Source organism: Nyctibius grandis, chromosome 8 (assembly GCF_013368605.1).
Source record: "Nyctibius grandis isolate bNycGra1 chromosome 8, bNycGra1.pri, whole genome shotgun sequence".
In the NCBI taxonomy this organism is placed as follows: domain Eukaryota; kingdom Metazoa; phylum Chordata; class Aves; order Nyctibiiformes; family Nyctibiidae; genus Nyctibius; species Nyctibius grandis.
In genome coordinates, this window is record NC_090665.1 from 22,565,799 (window position 1) to 22,591,334 (window position 25,536).

Consider the following 25,536-nt stretch of genomic DNA (forward strand, 5'->3'; position numbering starts at 1 on the left):
CTGGGGGCTCAGGAGGGGTCGGGGCCGCGGGGCAGGCGGCGTGGTCCCCGCTCGGTGCTGGCCTGGGGTGCAGCGGGTCCCCTTGGACGCCAGCCTGGGCCAGGCCTGCTGTTCTGTGGGCCGGAACGGGGATGTGGGTGTTCCGCTTGTTCCGGGTAGCGCGGGCAGCTTGCTTACGCGGAGAGGGGGTGCCAGGGGCGAGACCCAGTACCGGGGATGAGCACTCCCCTCCCGCTGCCGGGGGCCTGCGGCAGGGCCCACGGAGACCTGACCCGTGGGCATTGGGTGCAGACGGGGCCTTGCCTAGCTGCCTGACGCTCTCCTTCTCTGCTAGGGCCTTCTGCAGGCTCCCTGCGTGGAAGGAAGCGTCAGCCTCCGGCTTGGTCACAGAAATCGGGGGGGATGCGGAGACCGCTCGCCTCTCTGCCGTGGTGCAGCTCGGTGGGCACAGCCAGGGGAGAAGGGCTCCGGGACCGCCAGCACGGCCACACTGCCCCTTGTCCCCAGGCCCTGACCTGAACGGGAGGGCGCTGGGAGTGGTGGTGCTGCCGAGGAGCTCCGCTCCCGGGTGAGCAGAGACGCAGGGCTGCGGCAAATGGGGTCGCTGCATGGCGCCGGTGCCGCGGCCGCTCCGCGCTGTGCGCAGAGGGCTGCAGGGCCGAGCTCCTGCCCCGGGGGCCGGGAGAGGAGGAGCGAGCCTAGCCCCTCCACGAACACCGATGTAACTGGAGGTGAAAGGACAGATCGGGTGGCGGGCAGCCCCTGGGCTGCGAGTGCACACAGGACACAGCCCTGACTCACACCTTTGCCACCCGTGGCTCTGCCGACTCACTCGGGGTCTCTGACATGCCCGGGGCCCTTAGGTGGGAGTTGGCAATGGTGGGACAAGGCGGCATCACCCACACACCCCGAGGAGTGCAGGGTGAGCACAGCGGCTGCCCAGGCAGTCCATCGGCAGCCTGTGGGTTGGAGCCTTGCACCAGAGGGCTCAGGGCCTTGACTGCTTGTTGCTTATTCTATAGGTACTGCTAGTGCCACTTGTTTCCTCTGGTGAACGCTGGGGCCATGGAGAGCTCGCAAGGGAAACCCTTCCCGCTGTCAGGAGAGCGGTTCCGCCGTCCTGTGCCCCACACAGCCCTTTCAGCATCTCCCGGGGCCCCTTGTCGGGCTGTGCCACCACTTGCCCGGGCTGCAGCGCCTCTGGGAAAGGCTCGGGAGCAGCTGGGGCCTCGTCGGCTTTGGGTGAAGCAATACCTGGCGGTGCTTAGGGGCAGGGGCAGGCAGCAGCAGCCTGGGACCTGGCAGGGCCATGTGTCCCCAGGGCTGCTCCGATTCTCATGGTGTGTCCAGTCGGTGCCGCCGTGGGGGGAGAGCCTGGGCCTGTGATGCGTGACCCAGCTGTGTCAATACGGAGAGGCAGGGAGCAGAGCGTTTGACTGCCGTCCGGTCATGAACAATTGCTGCCCCTGGACAAGGGCCTGCTCCCCAAGAGGGCACGATGTGGGAGTGTGGAGCTGCTCGGGGCAGGCAAAGGTGCCCTCGGGATCCCCAGGCTGCCTTCACCCACCAGGAGCTCTCCGCTGTGGCTCCCAGGAGCCTGGGCCTGCCAGGGGAGAGATGAGGGCAGGCAGGGCTGGGAGAGGCCTCTCATCCTGCCAGGCTGGGGGCCTGTCCATCTGCCAGGCTCCCTGTGCCCGGCCAGGCTCTGCTCGCCTTCATCCCGAGCCCCCCGCGCCGCTCCCCGGCAGCAGCGTGTCCCCAGGTCAGCAGGTGCCGCCGTCGCGCCTTTAGGATGTTTGCACGATCGTTTTCTGTATTTTATAAACAGAGGCTGCACTGAATGTAAACTCGCGTGGTTTATTAAGCAGCCACCGTCTCTTGGCCACGGCTGTACCCCCTCCCTCCACCCTGCCCTCAGGACAGGGCTGGCGGGGCCCCGGGCTGCCTCCAGCCCGGCCCTGCCCCCTCTAGCCCGGCCGTGCCCCCGGCAGCACCACCTCGCTCTGCCCTCGGCCCTCCGCAGAGGGGACGGGGAATCAGAGCGAGAGCCCCGCTGGCATCCCGGCCCTCACCAGGCCCGTCGGGCGGTGGCGTGGGGCAGGGCTCCTGCCGGCAATAGCGCAGCTCTGCCGCTGTCGAGAGCGGACGGGCCTCCTGTGCAGGCCCCGGCGGCCTGGGGAGGGAGGCAGCCATCACATGCCTGCTCGCTGGGCATCAAGCACCGGGCTGGCAAGCAGCTGCCGGGGACCTCACTCTGCGCTAGCAAACACCCAGGCGTGGGCACGCAGGGACTGGGCCTCCCGTGAGAGACTTGTCCCCAGGCCCAAGCCACTGAGCAGCCTTGCTGCTGTGCAGCATCGGGCCCGCATCCCGGGACAGCGGCACTTGGGACTGCAGCGGGTGGGCGGGAGAAGGAGGCTGTACCGACCCCGCATGCAGGCAGCCCAGTGGGTACGAACGGTGGGCCAGCGGGTGCCCACATCGGTTCGACATTCCCTCACCCTGGGCCGCCGGCGGCGCCACCGCATCCCGCGGCTCCCGCTGCCCCCGGGCCGCGCCGCCACCCAGCCCCAGCGGCCCCTTGCGAAAGCAGGCGGCGGAGCGCCGGTCTCTTGGCAAGAGCTGGGTTTGCGCGTTGTGTAAGGCCTTTCCCCGTTATATAAACGACGGCAGGAGGAACGCTCCGCGGAGCGGGATGCTCTCCCCGGACCTGCACCGCGGCACGGAGCCGCCTCCAGCCTCGGGGCCGCCGCCCGCCGAGGAGCTGCTCCGGGGGCCGGAGCCGGGGCCGGGAGGCTCGGGGCTGCTGTCTGGCTGAGCTACCTCCGCGTCCCGGCCGGAGTGGGCCCAGGTTTATGCAACGCTGGCGACAGATGAAAGCAGAAGAGTGAGCGCTGTTTTCGCCCTGCACGGAGCGGCCGTGGAAGCAGCCTGCCTTGGCCGCTGCCGGAGCGGGAGCGCGCTGCCCGTGCCCCTCGGGGGAAGGGAAGGATTTGCTCCCCGGGGCTGAGCGGGCTCCCACCGCCCCCCGGTAGCTCCAGCCCCCGGGGCAGTGCCAGGCCTGGGGAGCTGTTTTGCGGCCGCAGGGTTTTTTTTCTTCTCCGGTCCTTTGCTCAGCCCTCGAGCCCGGGCTGGGCTCGGAGGGTGGCGGAGCTCCCGGCCCCGGGAGCGCTCCCCGCCGGCACGGCACGGCTGCCCTCTGCCTGCGGCCCGGCGGGGGACAGCCACCTGACGGCGGGGCGCTGAGGGACCCCAGGGGAGCGGACGCTCCCCGGGGCGCCCCGGCTCCTCTCGTCGTGCCCGGGGCGGGTGGGCGACGGTGCCGGTGGCCGCGGGCAGGGCAGAGCCGTGCTCCGGGAGGAGACACGCACACAGCTCTCACCTTGCGCGCCCCTCCCGCCCCGGCCGGTGCGGCTGTTTAACAGCGCCTGATTCCTGGTATTCTTGTCCGTGTTTTAAGTGGTGAAAAAGTCATTTCCAGTCCCATGGTCCGCGTTTCACCCTGAACTCATTGAAAAGAGAGTGCGGGGTCAGGACTGTTTATTATACAACCAATTAAAACAGGAAAATATGCAAAGGCTTCATTCAGCGAGATCCGGCTATTGTTAAGCCGAAAACGATATTTTTGTTTCAAAAATAAAAAAGTATGCTTGTTACTTAAAAAATCTCCTCTCTGCGTGTGTGACGGACGCGGCTCCCGGCCGCTCTCCCCGGCTGCCCGTCCGCCGTGCCCCGGCGGTCGGGAGCGCTGCGAGCTCCGGTGGCCCCGGGTCGCCGCCCGCCCCGTGCCTCGGGGCCCGTCCCAGCCCGCTCGCCGCGTCCCGGGCCGAGCAGCGGGCCCTGCGCTGCCGGAGGGCGGCCCGGCGGGGCGGGCGTCGGCCAGGGTCTGGGGACCCCTCCTTCCCCCCCGCTGGGCTCGGCCCGCCCTGCGGGGTCCGGTCCTGCCCGCTCGCAGGAGAGGCCGGCTGGCCTCAAACGCAGGGAGCCAGCTCGGTGCGGGCGGGCACGGGCAGCCGGCGTGGTGCTTCAGGCGATAGAAGACGGTGAAAAAAAATACGGCGAGGACGAAAAAGCCCGACACTGTTGCGGGAGACGGACAGGGCCGGGATAACCAGACTGGAGAGCCCCGAGACGCGCTGCAGAGCCCCGGGCGCAGCGCTGAGCCCCTCCGGCGGCGCCTGCAGCCCTGGGCGCAGCCCGGCGGCCGGGAGCTGGGGACGGAGCGGGCCTCAGGCGGGGCTCCTGGCTCCGCGCTTCCCCTGCGCCTTCTCCATCCCCCTGCGCGCATCTCCCCAAGAGCCCATCCCTGGCTCTGCGGGTCACCTCCGCGCCTTGGCAGGGCTCTGCTCTGCGGCGGTGTAACATCTGCCCCGCAGCAGGGATGCGGCCCCGCGCAGGGCAGGCAGCGGCGGCGGGGGCCTCCTCCCGGCGGGGCTCGGCGCTCGTCCGCCCGCTCCGCCGCCCGGGACCGCCGCGGCAGCGCCGCCCGCCCCAGGTAGCCCTCGGGGATGTGCTCAGCAGCGGGCCTGGGAAGCGCTCACCAAAACAATCGCTCAGGCTGGCCTAACCAATGAGTTTATTTTAGTCCTTGAGCTGTATTGAAAACATCAGCTCTGCTTCTTGTGGTTGTTTACAGTGTGTTGGTCTCAACATCACAGCCGCCCTTCTGGAAAAGTCTTACAGGATTCAGGCAGAGGGAAACCAACACAGCAGTGGCTCGGAAAGCATGATGGCAAATGATTAATCAAATCTGAGACAGGAAGGCGGAGGTAATCAATGAGTTTTCACTTATAGTTTACTTGGATGGACATCTTTTTCCTTTTTCTTTCTGTAAGTTTAGAAACCACATGGGGTTTTATTAGCCAGACAAGCAGCTGCAGGATCTGGTGGGCTGGAGGGAATTCGTTCAAAATCAGCCGCACGTTGCCTGAAGCAGAATTTGTCTTTCGACAAGACCTCGTGCTTGTTCCCGTCCCAGCACACGGAGCCGGGCGGCGGGCACCGAGGCTGGGCTGCGCCCCTCGGGAGCCCGCGCGCTGCCCGCTGCGGGGACCCGCCCGGTCCCCCGGGGAGAGTGAGCCCAGGAACACAGAGAACGAACGCATTGCGCAGGGGAGGGGAGCCTTGCTCTCCCTCAAGTTGCACAGCGAGGAAATACTGTGAGAAATCCCATCAGGTGGGATCTGAAAGTGAAGCACTGGCTCTCCCTGCTCTGCCCGGGGAGGGAGTACACCCTGCCCGCAAGTCCCGGGGGTCCCGAGCTCGGTTTCCCCGGCGGGCGCGGACGGGCGCGGGCACCCAGCCGGCTCCGCAGCCTGCCCGAGAGCTGACAGCGGCGGAGGCTCCTGACTTCCCAGCAGGTCCCTGCAAATGCTGCAGTTTTCCTGGCAGATGAACTGGTCGCCTACCTTCGTTTAATTTCTCTCTCCCTCCAACGGGATTTTTCCCCTCACACCATATGAATAGCTAATTCGGAGCGATTACGAAGTAACGGGACGGAATAGCACATTTCTCGTTCACACCGACTATTTTCGATGACATTAGGCAGCACGGTGCGAACGCCGGCACGGGAGCGGCGCGGCGCACACCCGCCAGCCTGCGGTGTGACCCTCGGGAGTGCATGGCACGGGCAACTGGTGACAACTCCGGCACTTGGCCGGGGCGGGGGCGTCTGAAAAAACCGTGAGGCTTCGGTAAAGGGGCTCTGGGCGAGGGTGGGGAACAGGTCCGTGATTTCTAGGCTGGCCGGGCAGCTTCCACTTCTTCGGGCAAGCGGTGCGCGCAAAGATGCGGGCTTTAGGGGCACGCTGCCGGCTCCGCCACACAGAAGAGTCCGTGACCGGTTGTTTAAGATACGGTGCCTGTTTCCCCGTTTTTTCCCAGCGATAACTGTGGGTTTTTAAATTATTATCGTTCTGTTCTGTGAAAACCCAAACAATCAATAAGGGACAAGGCGAAGCTGAGCACAACACGAGGCGTAATGTCCTTAGTTATCAAAAGGAGGAAGAAACAAAAAGGAGTTACTCTCTTCTCATCTTTTTTTCAGGTGTTGCTTTTAACAAGATGTTCAGAAAAAAAAAATATCAGGCACATGTTGTTGGAGATGGGCTGAGTTTCCTCCGCTTCTTGCTTTAGGAGACGATATCGCTCGGTGCTTATCAGCGACTAACGTCTGTGGCATCTGCTACATGACTCCTAACGCTCCCCGCGCTCAGGTACAACTAATTATTGCCGGGCAAAGCCAGCCCTGCTGCAGCCCGCCGAGCCCTCCGCTGGGGAGGGCTGCAGCCCGCTCACCGAGTAAGTAGCGGCGCCGGTAACGGCGCTCACAGTCCGGGCAGCGAAGCGCTTGTGAAGCAGCAGACGTTCACCGCCGCTGGCTGCCCGGCTAATAAAAGACCCCCGGGCCCGGGGTGAGGCTGGGAAGGGTCTCGGGGAGAGGCAGGTCTCAGGAGGCTGGGGTTTTGGCAGCCGCAGTTCTCCCTTGATTCGTCCTCAGCGAGGTTCTCAGCCCGTGCCCGCTGCGCGGTGGGCGCGCTGCGCGGAGCCTGCGGCCACCCCCTCCGCCTCCCAAATCGTCCCCGGCGAGGCGGGGGGATACAACCCGGCTGGGAACGGCGGCTGGGATCCCCGCTGGCACCAGTGGGAGGTGGATCCCCGAGGCACGTTAATTCGTGTCCTCACGGGTTGCCGTGGCGACCATCTAATGTCCCCGGTGCGCGGCGCGGGGGCAGCGGCCGCCCGGCCGGGCTGGCGGCGGGGAGGCGAGGCGGGCGGGCACGGGCAGGGCCGGCTTCGCTGTCCCCTGGCCTTGCAGGTTGCCTGTCTGGGTCCTGTGAAGCCTCCGAGATACGGGGGCGTTTTCAGAAAAGCAACAGGCGATTTTAAAAATTGGCAGAAGCATGTGTAAGGTCTTTTTAAATACACCTCGCTGGTCACATCTCCTGTGGAGGAGCCTCCTGCCCTGGCTGCTGTAGTTGCAGTCCTACGGAACAGCCCTTTTTCCCTCTTTCCCCAATTCGGTGAGCTTGGCTTGGAAGCCTCTTGGTTTGTCTTTTTTGATAAACTACCGTTCAGCTCAGCCCAGAGCAGCCGAGTGTTGTCTGGGACAGTCACCAGTTGCCCTGGAATAGAAATAGGAACCACTTGTTTAAACATCCCAATGTCCCAAAATCTCTCCGAGCCATCACAGAAGGGGGGTTTTTTCCCTTGCCGGAGCGGGAAGGGAGCAAGGGGATTATAGGGAGGAATGTCTGCTCAGGCTGCTACAAGCACCATAAGATTTGAGTTTGTTTTTTTTTTTTCCCCTCCATCAGGTTTTCCATTCCTTGAGGAAAATTTTTCAGTATCTGAATCAAAGTTCATTCTTCCAACTTTTTGTTGTTGTTGTTGTTTTATCTTAGCCCCTCTTCATGTTTTCATTTAAAAAGTGACAGATTTGGTAGAACTCTCGACTGTTTCCCATTAGCGGCGGAGAGTTCCCCCATGTGCCGTTCTGATGTTGCACATTACCCGCTCTGGAGCTCCAGGCAGGAACACCCTGAGCGGTTACAGTCGGCCCGACGCGGGCAGCCCCGGGGCTGCCTCTCCCCCCCCGAGCGCCCGCCACACTCCGCCGGCCCGGCCCGCCGCTGCCCCCTGCCGGGCCCGCGCCGCCCCGCACCGCCCCGCCGGCCCGGGACGGGGGCGGCTCCGGCGGGCACCCGCGCCGCGGCGGGCCCTGCCAGGGCGGAGGGCGCCGCAGCAGCCCGGTGTGCTGCCGGCCGCCGGCCGCGGCCCAGGGGCTCTCGGGACGGCCCGACCGCCAGAGAACACCCCGAAGAGCCGCGGCGGGCGGGAGGGGTTTCCCAGCCTGCGGGACGTTCTTCCTTCGGTCGTGAAATGTGGGGAGTTCCTGGCATATAAATACGCCGTTGCACATTTCTCCTTTTGCCCTCTCCATTTCCCTCGCTGATTCTTCTTTTCTCTGCTGCTCTTCCACCATTCCTGCTCTCTCTATATGAGATATTACAGGGGCTGTAGCATTCTGTCCTGACAGCAAGCTTTTACCATTGCTCTGTTGTTCCATATTTTTAACCACTCATCTCTCCTTTAAGGAAAATTCTCTTCATGTAACAAGTCATTCTGAGTCCTTTTAGTTCAGAGTGTAGCCCTATACAAATACTAGTAAGCTAAATACTAGCTCTCTCACACTGTGGAGAGCAGCGCTTGGTAGGAGAGTTAGAAGATGTTAAGTAATCTTCACAGCCAAATTTTCTTTTAAGTACATGCAGGATACAATACATGTTTATAAAAAATCCTCCTTTGGCAACTGAGACCTTATAACTATAGAAAATGGCTTTGTACACAAGTGCTGAAATTTTTGGTGATAAGCCTTCATTTTATATTCCTTAGACCCAAAAAATCAGTGTGGTCCATTGATCCTGAGCAAATGAGAACATTTGTGATTGCAAAATGTGAAATGAGAAAGAAAAAAAAGGATGTATGTTAAGGAAATATCCCTTTCCATACATTACTCACATTTGTTAATGCACAGACACAGGACAGCCGCTAGCTTATAGCAGCAGTTTGTAATTTATGCAACAAAATCACCAAGTGCTGTAGTTTCTAGTGTAGCAGAGTTTAAGGTGCTCAGTTTATTAGATCCTACATGAATTCTAATATTCTTTATATGATCAGCTGTTGCCTTTTATTTGAAAAAGAACTGAACATTTATAAAGTATTAGGAGAAACAGTGTGCTAAAGAAAATCAAGTGCAGTGGATTCTAGAAAACACAAGGAGCAGTGGAACAGTTTATACCGAAGTAAGAAGGAAGTCCCGGTTTTATCTGCGCTGATCCGGGTTCCCTTGCTGCGGCCCGGCAGCGGACCTTCCCTGTTTCGGTTCTGTGCTGGGGCTGGGCACGGGGATTTGTGCGCTGGCAGAGTGACTTCCAGGGGTTCCCCACGTTCCCCTTGTCTGAACTAGCTGAGGAAGATCACAAAGATGACTCCGATCCTTGCGCCTCAGCAGTCATCCCAGCTGGAGGATGAGCTGTGGTACTGTTGCCTCCATCGCCGACACAGAAATGTAGTCTGCAACTGAATCCCCCGAGTCTTCAGCCGCCCAGACTCAATGTGGGTGAAGCCACCTTCCCTTTCAGCATTGCAGTGTCACCGTCACAGCTCTGATGGTACGATGTCATATTGCAAGGGGAAGGACTGAGCCAGGGGAGCTCTCCACAGCGAACAAACACTATGCCTAATTTTCCAGGGTTGTTTTTCTTTAGATCTTTCATCTTTTTGGTGACAAAGAGTAGAGCAGAGCTGAACTGTAGAGTCATTGAGCACCCACAGGTTGAGCCAGCGCAGTGGGAAGGTGGGGTGCTGGCTGTTTCTGAGAGGAAGGTGCTCACCTGCATCGGGAATTCCAGGAGTGGGAATTATTTTTTGCAGTTTATCTTTATAGCTATTGTTATATTTGTTTACTCTTCAAGCAAGACTGGGGTGTTGCTACAATACCACAGTATACAAAGCAGCCCCAGCTCCCGAGAGCCCCCAGTCAAAATATTTCTGGGATGTTTTCAGACTATTGGCTACCTCAGATGGAAAGGTGCCTCGCTCATGGAGAACTTGTGAGGAGTGGTGCTTCACTGGTGCAAATCAGCACAGCAGTAACAAAGTCAGTGCAGCCTCATCATATTAGTTGTGGATTTCTACTTCTATTGACATATTTGGTTAATAGCGCTTTTTTCTTTATCGTGTGCTTCACGTCACTGTAGTACACGACAACTGTCATGAGTTAACTTCTGTACTTTTTCCCAGAGAACTGAGTGAGATGGATTGTTTTCTGGTAGTCACTTACTATTTTCTGGCTGGCAGTTGGAAAGAAAAGCTCATCCACTTGAAACCCAGGTGGGGCAGGAGTAGGGTAGAAAAGGTAAAGCTCTGTGCACGGCTGTATTCTCAGACTACTGGAAGGAGGGTGCCTGTGGATTAGGCACCAGTGGATCTGACACAATGTGAGAACTGTTTTTCTGTATCACTTACGTTACAGTTGGAATGTGAAATGAGCTCCATGTGGCAGCAGCCAAAGGAAAGAAAAAGGGAAAGAAAAAAAAAAGCACTCTCCAAAAGTTTCAGTTATCCCTTGAAGCTATATTACAACATATACTACTCTAATTGAATCAGTGTGAGAACTTTTCCCCTCCATTTAGATCAGTGCTAGTCTCTGTCCACTTTTCCCTGGAGATGCTCACATTTGACACAAAGATGTGCCGGGGACACACACACCTAGGGTAGGATTTTAATGTTCAGTTTAATGCTTTAGCTGCTGCAAAGGAAATGTTGATTCTTACACACCTTTGCCAGAATCCGTTATGATTTTCTCCCTCTTCTCTCCTCTTCTTTACGGACTTAGCACCAGGGCGTGATGCAGGAAAGTTTTGTCTGAGGAAAGGCTACTAGATCTGCTCTGAGGACGCAATAGATGAATTGATCATTTCTAGGCAGTTTGTTGGGAAGAATCAACCTTAGAAATACTGGTGGCTCTGTGAAGAGCCATTAAGAAGGCTGGTGGTGATGGAGAAGGAATGGGGTCTTGATGCTGCTCAGGTTCTACCACCTTGTTAGCCCTGGCAGGGAGCTGCCTGTGAGTGCTTCTTTTTCACCTGTGAACGTGTTTCACCAAGCAAAGCCCACTCAGCATAGCGAGCCCTTATTCGTTACATTCACAGCATATTTTTAGAACCTAGGAGAAAATCTCTGCACGTTTCAAAGTAGCGATGCTATTACATAGCACAAAATTAATTGACAGCTCAGAAAGCAAAAGCAATTGATACCCAAATACACGTCTGTTCTGTAAGTATTCACATGTGCGAAACAATACGTGATCTGCAAAAACATATGGCTCTTGTATCGAATACATGGAATCAAGTTGAATTATGAAGACTTTGAAAAGGTCCTCGGTTTAAATGTACATGGCTCTCTGAAATGTCCAGCTAAGTTTAGTGCAACAATTAAAAACAGATAGATTGTCAGGATGCATAGACCAGGGGTAGAGTTAATTCAGTATGAAAGAAATGAGTGACTGGGAATGAGAGAGAAGAGCAGAAGCAGCAGGAAAGGAGCAAGAATGCATGGAGAGAAATTCTAATAAGGGGGGTTAGGGAGAGCCAGGAATAGAAGAGGGGGAAGAAAGAAGTCAGAAAAAGGAGAGAGAAAAAAAGAAGGAAGGATATGAGACAGGAAAGAGGAGGAGAGCAGCAAGGAAAATAATGACATTTTATTGTGTAATCTAGCAGCTTTCACTTTAGGAGAACAAAGCCTGGAGCAGACCTAAAGGCTACTACTTACGTATTGAAAGTATGTGGGAAGGTCTTTCTTTGATGGTTATATATACATATATATACACACACATATAATTTTATAAATAAAATTAGATAGAAATTGCAGTCTTTCTGGGGATCTCGCACTGTTCCCTGGAATCGCGGTTTTCCCCATGCCGCCGTGTGTCTGGCAGCAGTAACGCCCTTCCTACATGCCACACTGTGAGCCAGGGCTTTCTGTTTCAGTTTCCTCTTTGTTTCTGTCCTGCCTTCTCAGAGCTGGAAATGGCGTTTCTGGCTCCCCTGTTTTGCAGCCCCCGGTGAAACGACAACCTGATGTGATCTCGGGGCTGTCTGCTGAGATATCACTATTGTTTGCAATCGCCGTTTCCTTATGTTGATATTCATAGCAGTGTTTTAATTTCTCACTGGATGATCCAAAACACGTCAAATGTTTTATTGTTGAATTAGTCGGGGGGGTTTTATTGGTTTTGCCTCGTTTGTCCCTCTCTGTGCCAGCAACTAGTGAAACGGCATAACTTTTCACACTTTTTTGCCAAAAAAGTAATTGAGTGATATTTTAATTTAAGGCAATGCTGCTTGATAGTTTAACAATCCTAAATATTGATCAGAATCTATCTGGCTCCATTAAAATAGGCCCTTTCTCATTTTAACATCATCTTCCACCTTTGGCTTGGTGACTACTGGGAGCACCAATTTCGTATCTTTGGCTAAGACTATTTATACTCATGCCCAGTAAATTGTGCTCTGTTATTATATGAGAAATAACACTCAGCAAGCAAAAATGGATTGGATGTGATCATCTGTCTGGCTTTAGGAAGGCTGTCACGGGGAGACAGGAGCAATAGGTGAGGTTTCTGGCTTGGGCAGATTTGTGTGACACACATTTCTCTAGATAGCTGAGCATCCCAAGGGATTTGTGGTGCCTGCTGGAGCAGGCGTGTTGCCAGCCTTCCCTACCATCTACCTGTCCATGCGCCGGGCTGACTCTTCTCATTAAACCAAATACACGTTTTCTGGATCTTCTTAGCTGATCACAAAATTAATTCAGAGTTGCCTACGGTCCCTGCATGTGTTTTTCTTTTGCTCGGTGTCAAACTGTCACACCCACCACACCCAGTATGTTGCGGATAGTGGAAAATTTCCTCATCTTGCACAGTGATTGATTTGTTGCTGGATGTCTACACGGGTGAGCGTACCCATACAGCTGGCTCCTGGGCTTGCCCTGATTCCTAGTTTTGGGTGAACCATTCCAGCTCCATTTTTTCTTGCCTTAGAGGTTCTCCCCAGAGTGTGAGGGGGTCAGACTCCTTCAGTTTTCTTCCATACAGTGTGGGGAGCTTCCTCTTCTCCAAAGGTATCCTCAGGTCCTCCCATGACTGCATTGGACACTTGTCCCTCCAGGGAGGGCCCCTTTTTGAGGAGTCCAAGGGATCTGTACATTTGTAGTTCAGTGACAGATACTTTATTTCCTGGTGCTGTTAGAAATGGCATCTCTGCATTTTCTTAGTTACCTATATGATTTGTTCCTATGCCGTTACAGTTGGCATTGTTCAAATCACCTTTTCTAGTGTACAAAGTTTTCTAGTTTAAGCATGGTTCACAGGTTCATGAAACATTACATGGTTAATCTGTATTTTATCTGAAAAAAAAATGGCTTCCAGCCATCGCTGGACCATTTATGAATGCCTGTTCTGCTGTTTCGGATAAAAATCTGAGTTAAATTTTGCCATTCTCCCTCATCATTTCCCTGTTTCATTTCTCATCATTCTAATATTTCTGTTATGAAGACAAGAAATAGAAACATGGATGTTTAACACTTAACAATGTCTTATTGTCTCATTGCTTTTGGAAAAGGGAATGGTAGAGGAAAAACCTCCCATATGGCTATAAACAAACCAGAAGGAAGTGAGTTCACTATCCATGGGAAAGCACAGCTCTCCTGTGAAGGAGATTTTTATTTCAGTTGAGGGGAAATGCACCACTGCTCTGGTACTGAGCAGTTCTTTTCAGCAGGCTGCAATGCTGAATAATTTGTCAGGAAACCCTGAATGTGCCCTGTGTACCTTGGGAGCATTTCTGATGAAGATGGTGATAAAAATGGCTCATAGTCTACCAGTGTGAAGTCAATGGCAAATTCACACTGCGTTGCATACTTGGGCTTGCTAGGGAGAAAGAAATACCACACCCTGCCTTTTCCAGAGGTGTCATTTTTAGTGTCCACTTGAGTTCAACCTCTTCTAGCCCATAGTACCTCCACAGCTGTTGCTTTCTAACTCTTGGTCTCTTTAGAGTCCCCTACCTTGTTCATGTCTTGGGTATTCTTTTACCTTGTCCTCATCCCTGACCTGCCTCTGGGCATTATAATGACCTAGAAACCGAGCTGGGTCAAGGGCTAGGCATCCTCAAGCCACTGGACATCAGGGTTGTCACCACTAAATATAGTAAAAAAGTGAAGTTAGAACTGCTGAGGTGGTTAAAGGGATGGATGATGTAAAAAAAATTCCCTATGTTTTAATAAAAGAAAACAAATAATGGAGACAAAATGAAACAAACCAACCAGATAAAAGCTGCTTGCAGAGTCTGAGGTGGAATCAAAATGTCATTGAATAATTGGTGATAAAATGGTTAAGAAGCCCCCCCAAAAGTCTACAAAACTTAGCGTCTTTGTGAGAATAGCAAATAAACAGCAAACAGCTAAATGAAGTACAGCGTTATAGTCGTTACCCGCATAACGCAGAAAAATGAGTCATATTCTCAGTTTAGAGCCTCAAGTGAGTAACAGAAGTGGGTATAACATCATCACAGCATGAGCTTTCTGGGGATACCTGCAATATCTGTCTTAGCATAACTAGAGAAAAGGGTTGTAAAAGATAATTAATGTCTCCGGTTTGATAAAGCACAAATATAACTGAGCATCCTAATTTTATTCCCTTCCTCCAGAAGATGGCAAAAGTTAGCTGGACTTAACACAGACAGATAGAGAAAAATGTTGCAGGACTGTTTGTACTGTACTCCAATTTCAGGTCACCACTGGTTTAATGCTCCAGATGGAAGGGTTGATCCCAACCCCCCTGAGGTAAGCGGTTGTTTGGAGCAATCAGCCACTGCACCTCCACCTTGGCAGCGCTGCAGTGTGCTGGGTGAGGCGCCGCACTCTGGGCAGCAGAAGGGGCTGCTCGGCTGCAGCGTGAGTGTGTGGCTTTGGTCAAATATGAGAGACACGAATTGCAGTATTTGTTAGTGCTTGTAGTGTTGTAGACCTTCTGCTGAAGAAAAATCCCTTGAGACACTCCTTGGTACCACAGAGGTTAGTTCCCACTAATATAACATATGTTTTGGCAAGGACAGAGTGGAGAACTTGCGTTTACAGAGGAACCTTGACTAAAAAAAGGAAAGAATATATAACAAATATATTGAAAGAAACATCAGATTAGGTACAGATTTGGCAACAAGGAATTTTTTTCCAGCTCAGCAAGGAACTCTAGAAAAAGGAAAGAAATATTACTAATAAAATCAGAAGAGACACAAAATAAGCTTTTCTTTCTCATACAGTTAGTCTATTTTATTCCTATATTTAGCTGCTCTGGCAGTTTATAATTTCAACATTAGGAAAATGTGAGAGTATTTGAGTAAAGTGATATGCTGAAGTCAAGAGGCTCCCTGCCAGCAGAGAAGGAGAACTGAGGACTCCTTGTTTAAAGGATGCTTCTGAGGTGGTTCAGCTTAACCTGGTGCTTATCCCATGGTGAAGCTCTAATATGATTCCAAACAAATTTGTCCTCACAGTTTTTCAGCCTAAGGGTTTTGACAGCTGCTGTAGCTGACCGATCAATGCTGACAGCAGATTTGTGCCCACGCCCTTAGAAGGGAAGGGAGCAATGGGCTGGTTTGGAGGATATTTTACACCCTTGCAAAAGCCAACATGCCAGCAGTCTGTGCTAACAACCCAACAGCCCATGACAGCTATTCCCCTTCTTAAATCTCCTCTAAGAGGAGGTAGGCTGCGTCCCTAACTGGCAGAAGCTCCAACTGTCTTCTTACATCCCTTGCATCACGGCAGGACCAAAGGTGGTGTAAGGACATGTGAGCTCCCACCTGAGCTGCCCTGAAAAAAACAAAACCAAGTTTTGGCTTTGGACAAGATGCTGCCATTTGAACACACATTTTCTCCTTTGGACAGTGTTCAACATATCAGTCACATTGCTTAAGACCCACAGTAAGGTAGTGATTGTATCTTCTGTTGTGAGAAAATGTTCATGTCACAGTTGACTTCTTTGAGGTCATATTCTTATTATTCAAGCTGACTGGGAAGTTTTAACAAAGTGATTCCCTGGCCCTCTGCTCCCTGAGGAAATGCAAATTTATCGGAACAAAAACTTGATTTTTTTAATTTTGAAGACTCTTATTATGTTAAAATATTCTGTTTCCCATCCTATCTCAACGTTTTTGGCTGAGTTGGGTTTTCCGGGCAATACAAGTGTGCAGAAGGAATATTGCCAAATGGCTGTTTTTAGCAGCATGAGAAACAATACCAACCATGGGGAATGACCCTGCATCGCTTTCATTTGAGTGACTCAGCAATACTAATTGTCAAGAACCGATTCCGATCAGGTTGGCAGAGCCTTGCAACTGCTGCTGAGTTAGTTCAATCCCACCGTCTGCGTCACCAATGGTTTCCCTAGCTGTGCGGCAGAGGAAGCAATGAGACAATGGCTACAGCGGTAGGAAGCTTTCTAGCCTCACCCCTGTTTCCTCCCGGCAGCAGCAGGGGTATTACCTGCTTGTCCGCTCCTCTCTGCTGGGTTCACCTTCCTATAATCCCTCTGCTCCGGCAGCTCTGGTGTGGACAGAGGGAGTGATGTTCAAAATCCTGCAGAAATGAGATTGTTCTCAAAGCATATATTTACCAGTGCACTGTTGCAAGCTCTGAAGCAGCTGTTGCTGTGTTAATAGCTCTACTGCTGCCAGGTGAAAGGAGGAGAGTATTCAGATTGAATAAATCAACAGATGTTAAAGCAATTTCTGCCTTCTCTTTTATATTGCACATCAACAGGAATGTGGTAAAGTGCTTTTTTGTGCTGTTTAGCATCTGACATTTCAGCACAGCTTGTAAGTGTGCATTAGGAGAGTGGAATGTTGCTATATTTGTACTTGCAGATTTGGAATGAGAATAAAATCTGGAGAGATGCAATGTGCACATGGGATGTTTTCCAGAGGGGCTGAGGCAATCCAGCACAGTGAAGCTTGAGCTGGCTTGAAATTTCAGGCTGCAAATGCAGGGAGACAAGGCATGTATTGGTTTTGAAATGGAACTGAAAACTGTTGAAACTTGTAGCTGCTTCTCCAAACCCTGCTTAATTGTGGGATCACAGACACCATAGTAAAATACTGAAACAATGTGTTTGATTTTTGCAGTTACTCTCAAAACACCTTGTTCTTTCATCTTGTCTCCTAGGGTATCAGTGATGGCCCTCCATTTAGTCACTTCAGAAAGGAGCCGTTGCCATTGCACGTGCTATTTTTAGGGACACCAGGCTTTTACTGCTGAGACCTGGTGGGGCCATGATACAGCACTGTCTCGCTGCAGCCATGGTACTGTGCATCAGCATGATCTCTCCCCATGCTTCTATCATGCTTTTTCTGTTAGACCCCTTCTTGCCTGCTAGTAAGGTCTCTGGAGTCACCACAAGCCTGTAGTCAACAAAGCTACTCTCTTGTTGTGTCAGGGCCCTGAGGGCACTAATAGGCCCTAAATAGCCTGAACAGCCTCGCGTGGGGCCTCCACCCACTCCCCTGCTCATGGCCCAGGAGCCTCTTTCAGCTCATCCTGGAGCCTTCAGTCTTGACCTGAGCAATGTGAGAGGAGTGCTGGTCTCCAGCCATGGTCACACCTGTGTCTGGCCATGAACGCTGATGATCTGGACCCCAACCCACAGACTGACATCGCAGCCTGGCCTCAGACCTGCCTTGTTGCTACGGGCCTGCCTTGGAGACCTGAAGGGGACAGGTGTGTTGCTAGAGTGGTGAGGAACCAGCAGCCTTGGCTGTGTTTTGACATGGAAGGCAGGCCTTGAGAGATGGGCCTAATGTTTAACTCCCCCATCCTTGTGAAGAGAAAGTGAGTTCTGTCTGGAGGTGAAGCAACACTTCTGCATGCGGTGCAGAAACTCCTTCATGGTAGATTTGTGAAGGGAGGGTCAGTGTATCTTCGAAAGTGGAGATGAATTGCAGAGGCAAAAATGGTAGCATTCCCATCTGTCTTCTCCTGGTTTCCAGTACTCGTCCTCAATTAACTTGTTTGAATGTTGCCCTTCCTTTCCGGGCTCCCTTCTCTGCTCCTGCCTGACCTCTGCTTTGTCTTTTGTAAGAGCAACATCAGCTTTCAGGTCTCCTTTGCTGCTTGTTCAGCCACCTGTGCTTCACTGGTAACATTCTTTGTTCCCAGCAGAGGCTGCTAAGGCTGCTTTTACAGTTCATAAGGCTCCAGGGAGGTGCAAGGGCGTGCCGCTTTCTCTCCTTCCAGAAGGCCCTTAGACTTTTCCCTTTGATGGGAGAAGCTGAACTGAGCATCTTGGACAAGCCCACAGCTCCCAGGGGGATGCGTCCCTTCCCTCCTGAACTCCAGTCCCATCCCCTTCACCCTCCCCTCCCACTGAGCTACAGAGGCAAACTGGGGCAGTGCCGCAGAGGGACTGGAGCCAGCCTCCCTCCCCACCTGGGGTGTTAGCTTAAAGGCAGCTGAAAGGAGATTGAGCCAGGAAAGGCTGTAGCACATGTAGGTGAAAACAGACACAGAGGCTTTGGACATTGCTGGAGCCTGGGTATTGTAAGAATATTTAATATGTCTCTTTTTTTTAAGGAACAGACGGGTAAGTAGACACACCTTGTTTTATGGTAACAGAAACTTGTTTTTCACCCCAGACATGAGGAATTCCTCTCTCGGTAGACCTGGAGATCTTGCACTGAGCACTGTTTTGCAACTTGAATGTTAAGAAAAGGGCCGGTTAGCTGGAGTGCAGAGCCTTGGGCCGTTATTGATGGCCCACCAGAGAGTGGTCGCCCAGCTGCTGCATCCTGCAGTGCCTCTGCATTCGGACCGTTCGGGTTTTACACGTGTCCATGTGAAGGCACACAGGCAGGGGCTGCGCGACCCAGCGAAAGAATGAAGCTGCTTGTCTTTACCTCTGCTGTAGTCAGCGGCATGGGAGCCTTTGTCCTGGGGTGTTGAGCTGTTGGACACAGCGCCTTGGCCCTCTCAGGCGTTACTTTACCGTGTCTGTGTTTCTGTTAGGAAAGGAGAATATTCCATGGTTGTCTTCTCTGGGCTAATGAATATTTGTCTAAGGCCCCTCTGAAAAATCATTCTGCTTCCAGACTGAGTAACTGCCTTGGGCTGAGCATGCTTTCTGTGATGCTCCACTGCTGGTTTGCCGTTTAGGCTGGTCTGGAGTATTTTATGTCACTACCTAAGTGATGCCGTGTTAACACCTCCGTGCGTTGGCTGAGCAGAGGAGTGAAAAGCTCCATACCCTCGGTTAACCAACCCTTCTCTGTCCTGCTTATGGAACAGTGGCTCTGTGTGACCCAGGACCTCAGGGAAATGTCCCCTGAAACGCGCAAACGTGAGCGCCGTGTACGGGAACGCGAAGCCGGGCCGGCGATGGCAGCGCTCGGCGCACAGCACGGCGCTCCCGGGCCGCGCCCCGGCCCCGGGGCAGCGCGGACACGAGCCACCCGCTCCCGTCCGCCAGGTGGCGCCATGGGCCCCGCCGCGCCGCCGGCACCACCCGGCCGGGAGGCGGCGGGGGGGCCCGGCCGGGAGGGGAGCGGGGAGCCCGCCCGCCCCGGCGCCCGGCAGCCGCTCTGCGGGCGGCCCGGCCAAGGCGGGGCCGGCACGGAGCCCCCCGCGCCGCGGGCCCAGGGCCCGCACCCGTCCCGCCCCTCCCGCTGCGGGGTCCAGGTGAGAGGACGGCTTTGCTGAGATCCCCGGTAAAAAAATAGTAAATACAGATACTGAGGGGTTTAGACTTAACCTAAAGGGTATTTATGAAGTGTCTGCTGTAGAGGGGCCCTCACTCTCCTTGGAGCTGCTGGACAATAAATCCTCTGGATGTTAACGTGTCCTGAGGGCAGCGGGTGTGAGGGAACCTCGGTAAGAGGCAGGTGCTGAGTTACCGCGCGTTGCTGCATCGGCCCGGGGCGCACTCACCGGGCAGAGCGGCCGGTGGAGTCCCGAGGGCATAGCGGCCCACTGCAATGGAGGTGACATTTCAGCTACACCTTTTGTTGAAGTGAAGTCAGGTGTTAAGATATAACACTTGTGAATTGCTGCCCCTGGGGTGTCATGCTGTATTCGCCTGTTGCTGAGGTTCTTAGGCCTTCTAGCATGTTCTCCAAGGGGATTTAAAAGGGTCATTTACAAATACCTAACAATGTTTACTACCCTTGCCCAAGCGGAATCGGGCCAGTATATAAATACACGTCCAATCCTTTTTGGATACAGAGAGTTTCAGTTCAATTTAAATCTTGTGGGAATGAGTTCTATAGGTTAATTATGTGCTGTATGGGAAGGGATTTTACAGTTTAGAATGTTGCCTTTCAAATTTTATTGAAGCTGTCTTGTTCTTGTATTATTAAAAGGGGGTAACCAGGCAGCCCAGAGCTGACGACAAGGACTTAAACAATACGTGTTAGTGTCAAAACACGTTAAGCATAAAGTGTCAAAACTTGTTAAGCATAAACAGGACTTGGGTTACTATCCACTCCCATTAATGTCCAGACTCTCTCTAGACTCGCCTTAAATTTCTGTGTGTAAAAGTATTTCCTTTCCTCAGATTTGAGTTTTCCACCCTTTCCATTTCCTTGCATATCCCTGTGTTCAAACATCAAGACAGGAACGAGCCAAGCTCCTGTCTCCTGTGTTGATCCTATTCGTTCCAGGGTGTGCTTATATCAAGTCTTCTCTTACTCACTTCTTCTCTGTCCTGAAAGTCCTGTCTTTCAATCTTTGTTTGAATTTTCCCAGGCCCTATATCGTCAGCATCTTTGTGAAGATGAAGTAGCCAACAGCTTGAGGGTGGTGTTTTACCCTGAAGCAGGCAGGGCTGTAATCTCCCTTCCTTCCTAGTGCTTCCTTAGTGCTGCTCGTGATTTTTTTCCATAAGCTGAAAGAGTAGCTGTAAAATTTCACATAATTACAGCTGTATGGTGCTCACATATCTCAGGGTCTTAGAAAGATATTTTATTTTTTCACTGTCCTGTACCTCAAACATCCAGACACCTTGTTGCCCTCTTTGACCATAGCCACGCATTCCCATGAAGGCTTTCTGAAGCTGTTTGCAGTAATACCCAGGTAGATTTTGTATTAGCACCATTAACTGTGAGCAGCAATGTCTGAAAACAACCATGCCTTATTATTTCACTGAAGTACAATTATCTCTTAAAACGCCCAGACTGGGCTAGCCTTTATTTTATCCCCTGTAATTGAAATTTGGCTTGAAGTGTTTCTAACTACAGCCAGGAAATAGAGACAAAACCCAATCCCTCAGCAGTACCTCATTCACCCATTGTCCAACAATGACTCCAATGATGTATTTGATGACTGTTGCTTGGCCATGTATGAGATGGGGTGAGCAGTGGAAATGATACTCATTAGGACAGATAGGAGCAGTGATGAAAAACTCTGTGACACAGGTTCAACTATTGCTGAATGATTTAGAAAGTGTGTCAGTGATGACTGTATATTGGAGATTGAAATGTATGTTTCTCAAAGGAACAGGAGGGGACATAAAAATATGTGCATCTTTAAATAAGCTGGCATCCAGATTTTCTTACCTTTATTTAAGGTTAGCCCAACAGGCCAACTCCCAGACTTCACTGAAGTTTGCTTATGTAATAACTGGGTTTTCCTCCTCTTTGGATTTTGTCCAGAGAAAGTACGGAGCAGCTATCAGTGAGCTTCCAGTAGTGCTCCAAGTAGAGGGTATGGCCAGCACATACAAAAATAAAATAGTATTACTCATAAGAAGTGGCAAAATCTGCCCTGTAGATATGACCACTGTTTTTCCACTTGTACAGAGTATTGGTCATACGCCAATAGAAAAAGCTGCCAACTAAAACGTTTTAAGAAAGGAAACACTGAAGCCTGGCAATAAATGTTTTCCTTCCCCTGAAATATGTGTTGAACATATATAAAGAAGACTCAGAAGAAGTGTCTAGTGAGGTTTAACATTTTGTAATCGTATGGATGGATTTGTTAACATTTTTCACACTTTGTTCTTTAATAGATGAGCATTGTAACTAGTACTATTCAGTTAAAAACAGTAATTATCAACACTGAAAACAAGAGATAATGTAATGCAGTTGGATAAATCCATTAAAAAGGCAATAGTATAACATTAAAATGCCAACACCATGAATTCTTTGTCGGTTTAAAATTCCTTTGCTGTTCTGCCACTTTCTTTGTTTCTTTATGCTGCTGTTTTTTCTTGTAACTGAAAACATCAGATGACCACTAGCAATGAATATGCAGCGGTGCTGCCTCCCAGGATGTGTAGCTGCAGCCTCTAAGCCTAGTGTTAGGGCAGCAATCAGGATCCACGTGGCCGATTGTTTTGCAGACATAATGGTGGTGTATTTATGTATCTCTCAACTTGTTTTTCAGGATCTGAGGCTGCCTGCTATCGTGGAGCTCAATGCTTAACAACAGAAATAAAGTGCTTGTCAGGCAGAAGCAATGCGTCAGTGCAAAATGGAATTCGCAAGACTAAAGTTTACACGAGGCAACAACAAAATCTACTGTGCCATTCTGTTAGGCAACAAAGGTAATTTGTTATGCAACATAATGAGGACTTGTGTGTGATAGACGGCAGAGGCTCTCGGTTACAGGGCATTGACATCAACAAGCACTTGCAGTGCACAGATATAAGAGAATTGCTATGCATAGCAGAGAATTCAAAAGCTTTGTTGTTATTACAGGGTTTTTTTCTACTTAAAAATCACAGAATAAACAAACACACTGAGACCAGTCCTGCAGTCCTTTATGGTCTGGGTAGGACCTTCATTGTTTCCTTTTGGGTTGGTCTCTGTCTTAGACTTGACTTGACCGTCAGCCTAGGGGCCACAAGGTCAGGGCTCACAAGTGTCATGCACTTCATGTGGCTCTGACACATTTGGCAGGTCTCCTGCCAGCCCACAGAATGACAAGGGAAGAGCGAGTGTAGGGAGAGAAGTAAGATATGCTCATAATGCTGTTTACCACTGCCCAGAAGTCCATGATGTCTAATCCCACATGCTCCACTGCTGCTGTTAGCATATACACTCCAAAAGCCAGTTACCCTTCCTGTAGGTCCTTCACCAGTTTTGCAGATAGACTGCCAGCAAGTGGGCTGCGTACAGAGCTGGGAATAGAGCTCTGTTTATAAAGCAGCAAGGTTCATCTGCTTTGCCATATCACCTTTCAAAACAAACCTACCTGCTGGTGTGGTTGGGCCTCTTGTTTATGATGACTTAGGCTGCTCTCTGCCTCCAGAGCTGGGGTTAGACCCAAAGATCCTGTTTGCTGACATTCCAGTGCTGTCTCACAAATGCTTGTGTAACTCGCTGTTGGGTATGTGTTCCCCTGGCCCACACTGAATGTTTCCCTTGTTGTTCAGCTGGAAGAGAGAGTCTGGGAGCAGTCTCTTCCTGAGAGCTGCAAGGGAGAGTCTGGGGTCGAGCTTCACTGATAAATTCATGCAGGAGAAATAAGGAATCAAGACTGTGCCACGTGATGTGTAGAGTAGAGGGCTAAGCTGAAGTTGTGTTGGTAACCTTTGTCCTGGCAATCTGTGGGGTAGGTTCTGTTCCTTCAGCGTGCATGTAACATTGTACCTTACACATTATATTCTGGAATAGTGATAATCAAGCAAACAGTTTTATTCCATGACTGCTGTGTTAATCTCGAGCTAATGCTTGCTTTTTGCCTCAAACCACAGTCAAGCCTGGTTGGCCAGACCACGTTATAGGGAAAGCTGCTTCTGTAGAAAAGTTGAAGACCCCCATTCCCTTGTGTACTGTGCCTTAAGCATCACTGTCAGTGCAGGATGTTGAAGTTCTGACTGTGCCAGTGACTCAGCAAGGGCCTGATCTGTTTACTCAAACAGGAGCCCAACTGCTTAGCATGGTTATGACAGCAGTACAGTTAAGGGTAAACCACTGGGTTAACCACTACCTTGGTCAAGCTACTTTACCTCTCAGTGACTTGGGTTACATGGGAGTATCATCACTATGAACTTACTCTCCAGTGCTTGAGGATTTAACCAAACAGGCTGAAATAGCTAAAGAAAAGTTGCTTTAGTGAGTTATGGTGTAATGTTGGGTATGAGACTCAGGCCAAGGTTTTCAAACTTATATCGTATTGAGAAAAATTTTTATTTTGGTGCCAAACGAGCACCCGTACTTCATTTCCAGAGATGCTAGGCACCTGCCATTCAGCAGAGGCTTCCTCGCGTTATAAGGCAGATGGGATTGTCTGGCCCTGTTTTCCTTGTGTACTTTTTAAAGCCTCTTGAACAATAGTGATCTAGTCCTGATGGAGATATTTTAGGAGCCACAATGATAGAAATACTTTGTGATGGTACTGTTTTTTTAAATTTAAGCAAGGTTAATTTAATTATCAACTAAAGTAATTAAATTAAGTCTAACCAAATTAATATTGCATCATAAGAAGCAATAAGATTCGATACTGTGAGGATAAGAAGCAAACAAACCAACCCTGCCTTTCATGCAGAAGATGCTATCTGGTATTTGCATAGATATTGTATCCGTAATTAAAGCCATCCTTAACGTGTAATGCTGTTATTGCAGCCCTTGCTATTTTGTAGCACTTGGTAGACCTTGTAATGAACAAATATAAAAATATCCCAGGGACTCTAGAAAGCGTTACAGTGACTTTGCAGACAATGACTGTCTTAAAGTAAACCCCACATGCATCCTTGCTTTTTCACAGGGAAACATCTTGTCGGCGCCCGTCAGTGTGAATGCCATTGTGCATCAAGAAAATGCGGATCACGGAGCGGTCTGGGAGCTGCGCACAGAAAGCTCACAGGTGAGTAAGCCGGCTGGCTCTTTCTGCAGCGCAAGTGCAGTGTGTTTTCAAATTCACAGTGCTGCTTGGCTGAGCCTCAGGGTCGCGGAGAGGTGAGCTGCCGTGCTAGACAGCCCCGTGTGAGCTGCCCTCCCAGAGGTACCGCGCTTGGCTGCGCGGCAGAGTTGTGCGGCGGTAGGCGAGCCCATGTCGATGTGCCGGAGGGTTGTCTTTCCGCTTGAATGCAGCTACTTGCAAACGTTCTGCTGCTTCGTTCCTCTGCAGCCCTGCTTTCAGGACCATTTCAAGGTCAAGGCTGTTTACGGGGCTGTTGAGTGCAATGCTTTCTCTCAGACTGCGAGGTCCGTGGTACAGGGGTGATTATTTACGATACACTTGTGCAGTACCTAGTGCACTGAAGTGTTACTTGCCTCAGCACTTGCAACCTGCCTAGGAGCCACGCAGTTCATGTGCTTTTCGTGCATCTGTCAGCCCTGCTGCCTGTCCCCCAGGGTCCCCGAGTGGGCAGCTGGGCTACCCTAGCCTTGGGGCTCTCACCCCAGATACTGTTCAGGGGGAGCAGCTGGAGTGATTCATGCTGGAGATTAAAGCCAGCTTCTGGGGCTTCCTTCAGCCAGCCCTTCCCTTTCACACAGGCAGCGAGCGAGCACCCACCTTCCAGCAGTGCCAGCATCCAGAAACATTTTTGGCATCCTTGCCCATCGCTGAGGTCTCTCTCTTTCTCCCTCATTTATTCCTTCATCTCCTGCCCCTGCAGGAGAGGATGCCTCACCACATTCTCAGCCCCCTTGCCCTGTTCTGTGGAGATCTGTATTTCCTTTACAGCACGACTCGAGTCAGGCACAGCAAAATGAAGGAGCAGCTCAGTAATGCTTAGCTGAATAAAGTACCACACATAGAACTGCACAGAACTTGCACCGTTTCCATCAGCAGCTTACCAGAGTATGAAAGAGTACGATTGTTCAAAAACCAAGTTAAGAAGGATTTTTCACACGTAAGCATTTGGACTGAGGTTTGGTGTGACAGCAGATGGATGTGTGGAGTCGTGTGTTTTAGGCCTCTATTTTACCATCTTCAAGGTACTGTATTAGCTCATCTGTATTAGGCTGTACTGTATTA

The 25,536-nt window shown here is 51.5% G+C and overlaps 1 protein-coding gene across 3 annotated transcripts in view; it reads left to right on the forward strand.

The window, feature by feature from the left end:
• PIK3CB (phosphatidylinositol-4,5-bisphosphate 3-kinase catalytic subunit beta) overlaps positions 1-25,536 on the forward strand; it is a 138,843-nt gene that overhangs the window by 6,622 nt on the left and 106,685 nt on the right. For all 3 annotated transcript variants that reach the window (XM_068406030.1, XM_068406033.1, XM_068406031.1), the window contains exons 2-3: positions 21,994-22,153; positions 24,319-24,417. The gene's annotated coding sequence lies outside the window, so the exon portion shown is untranslated. The remainder of the gene's footprint in view (positions 1-21,993; positions 22,154-24,318; positions 24,418-25,536) is intronic.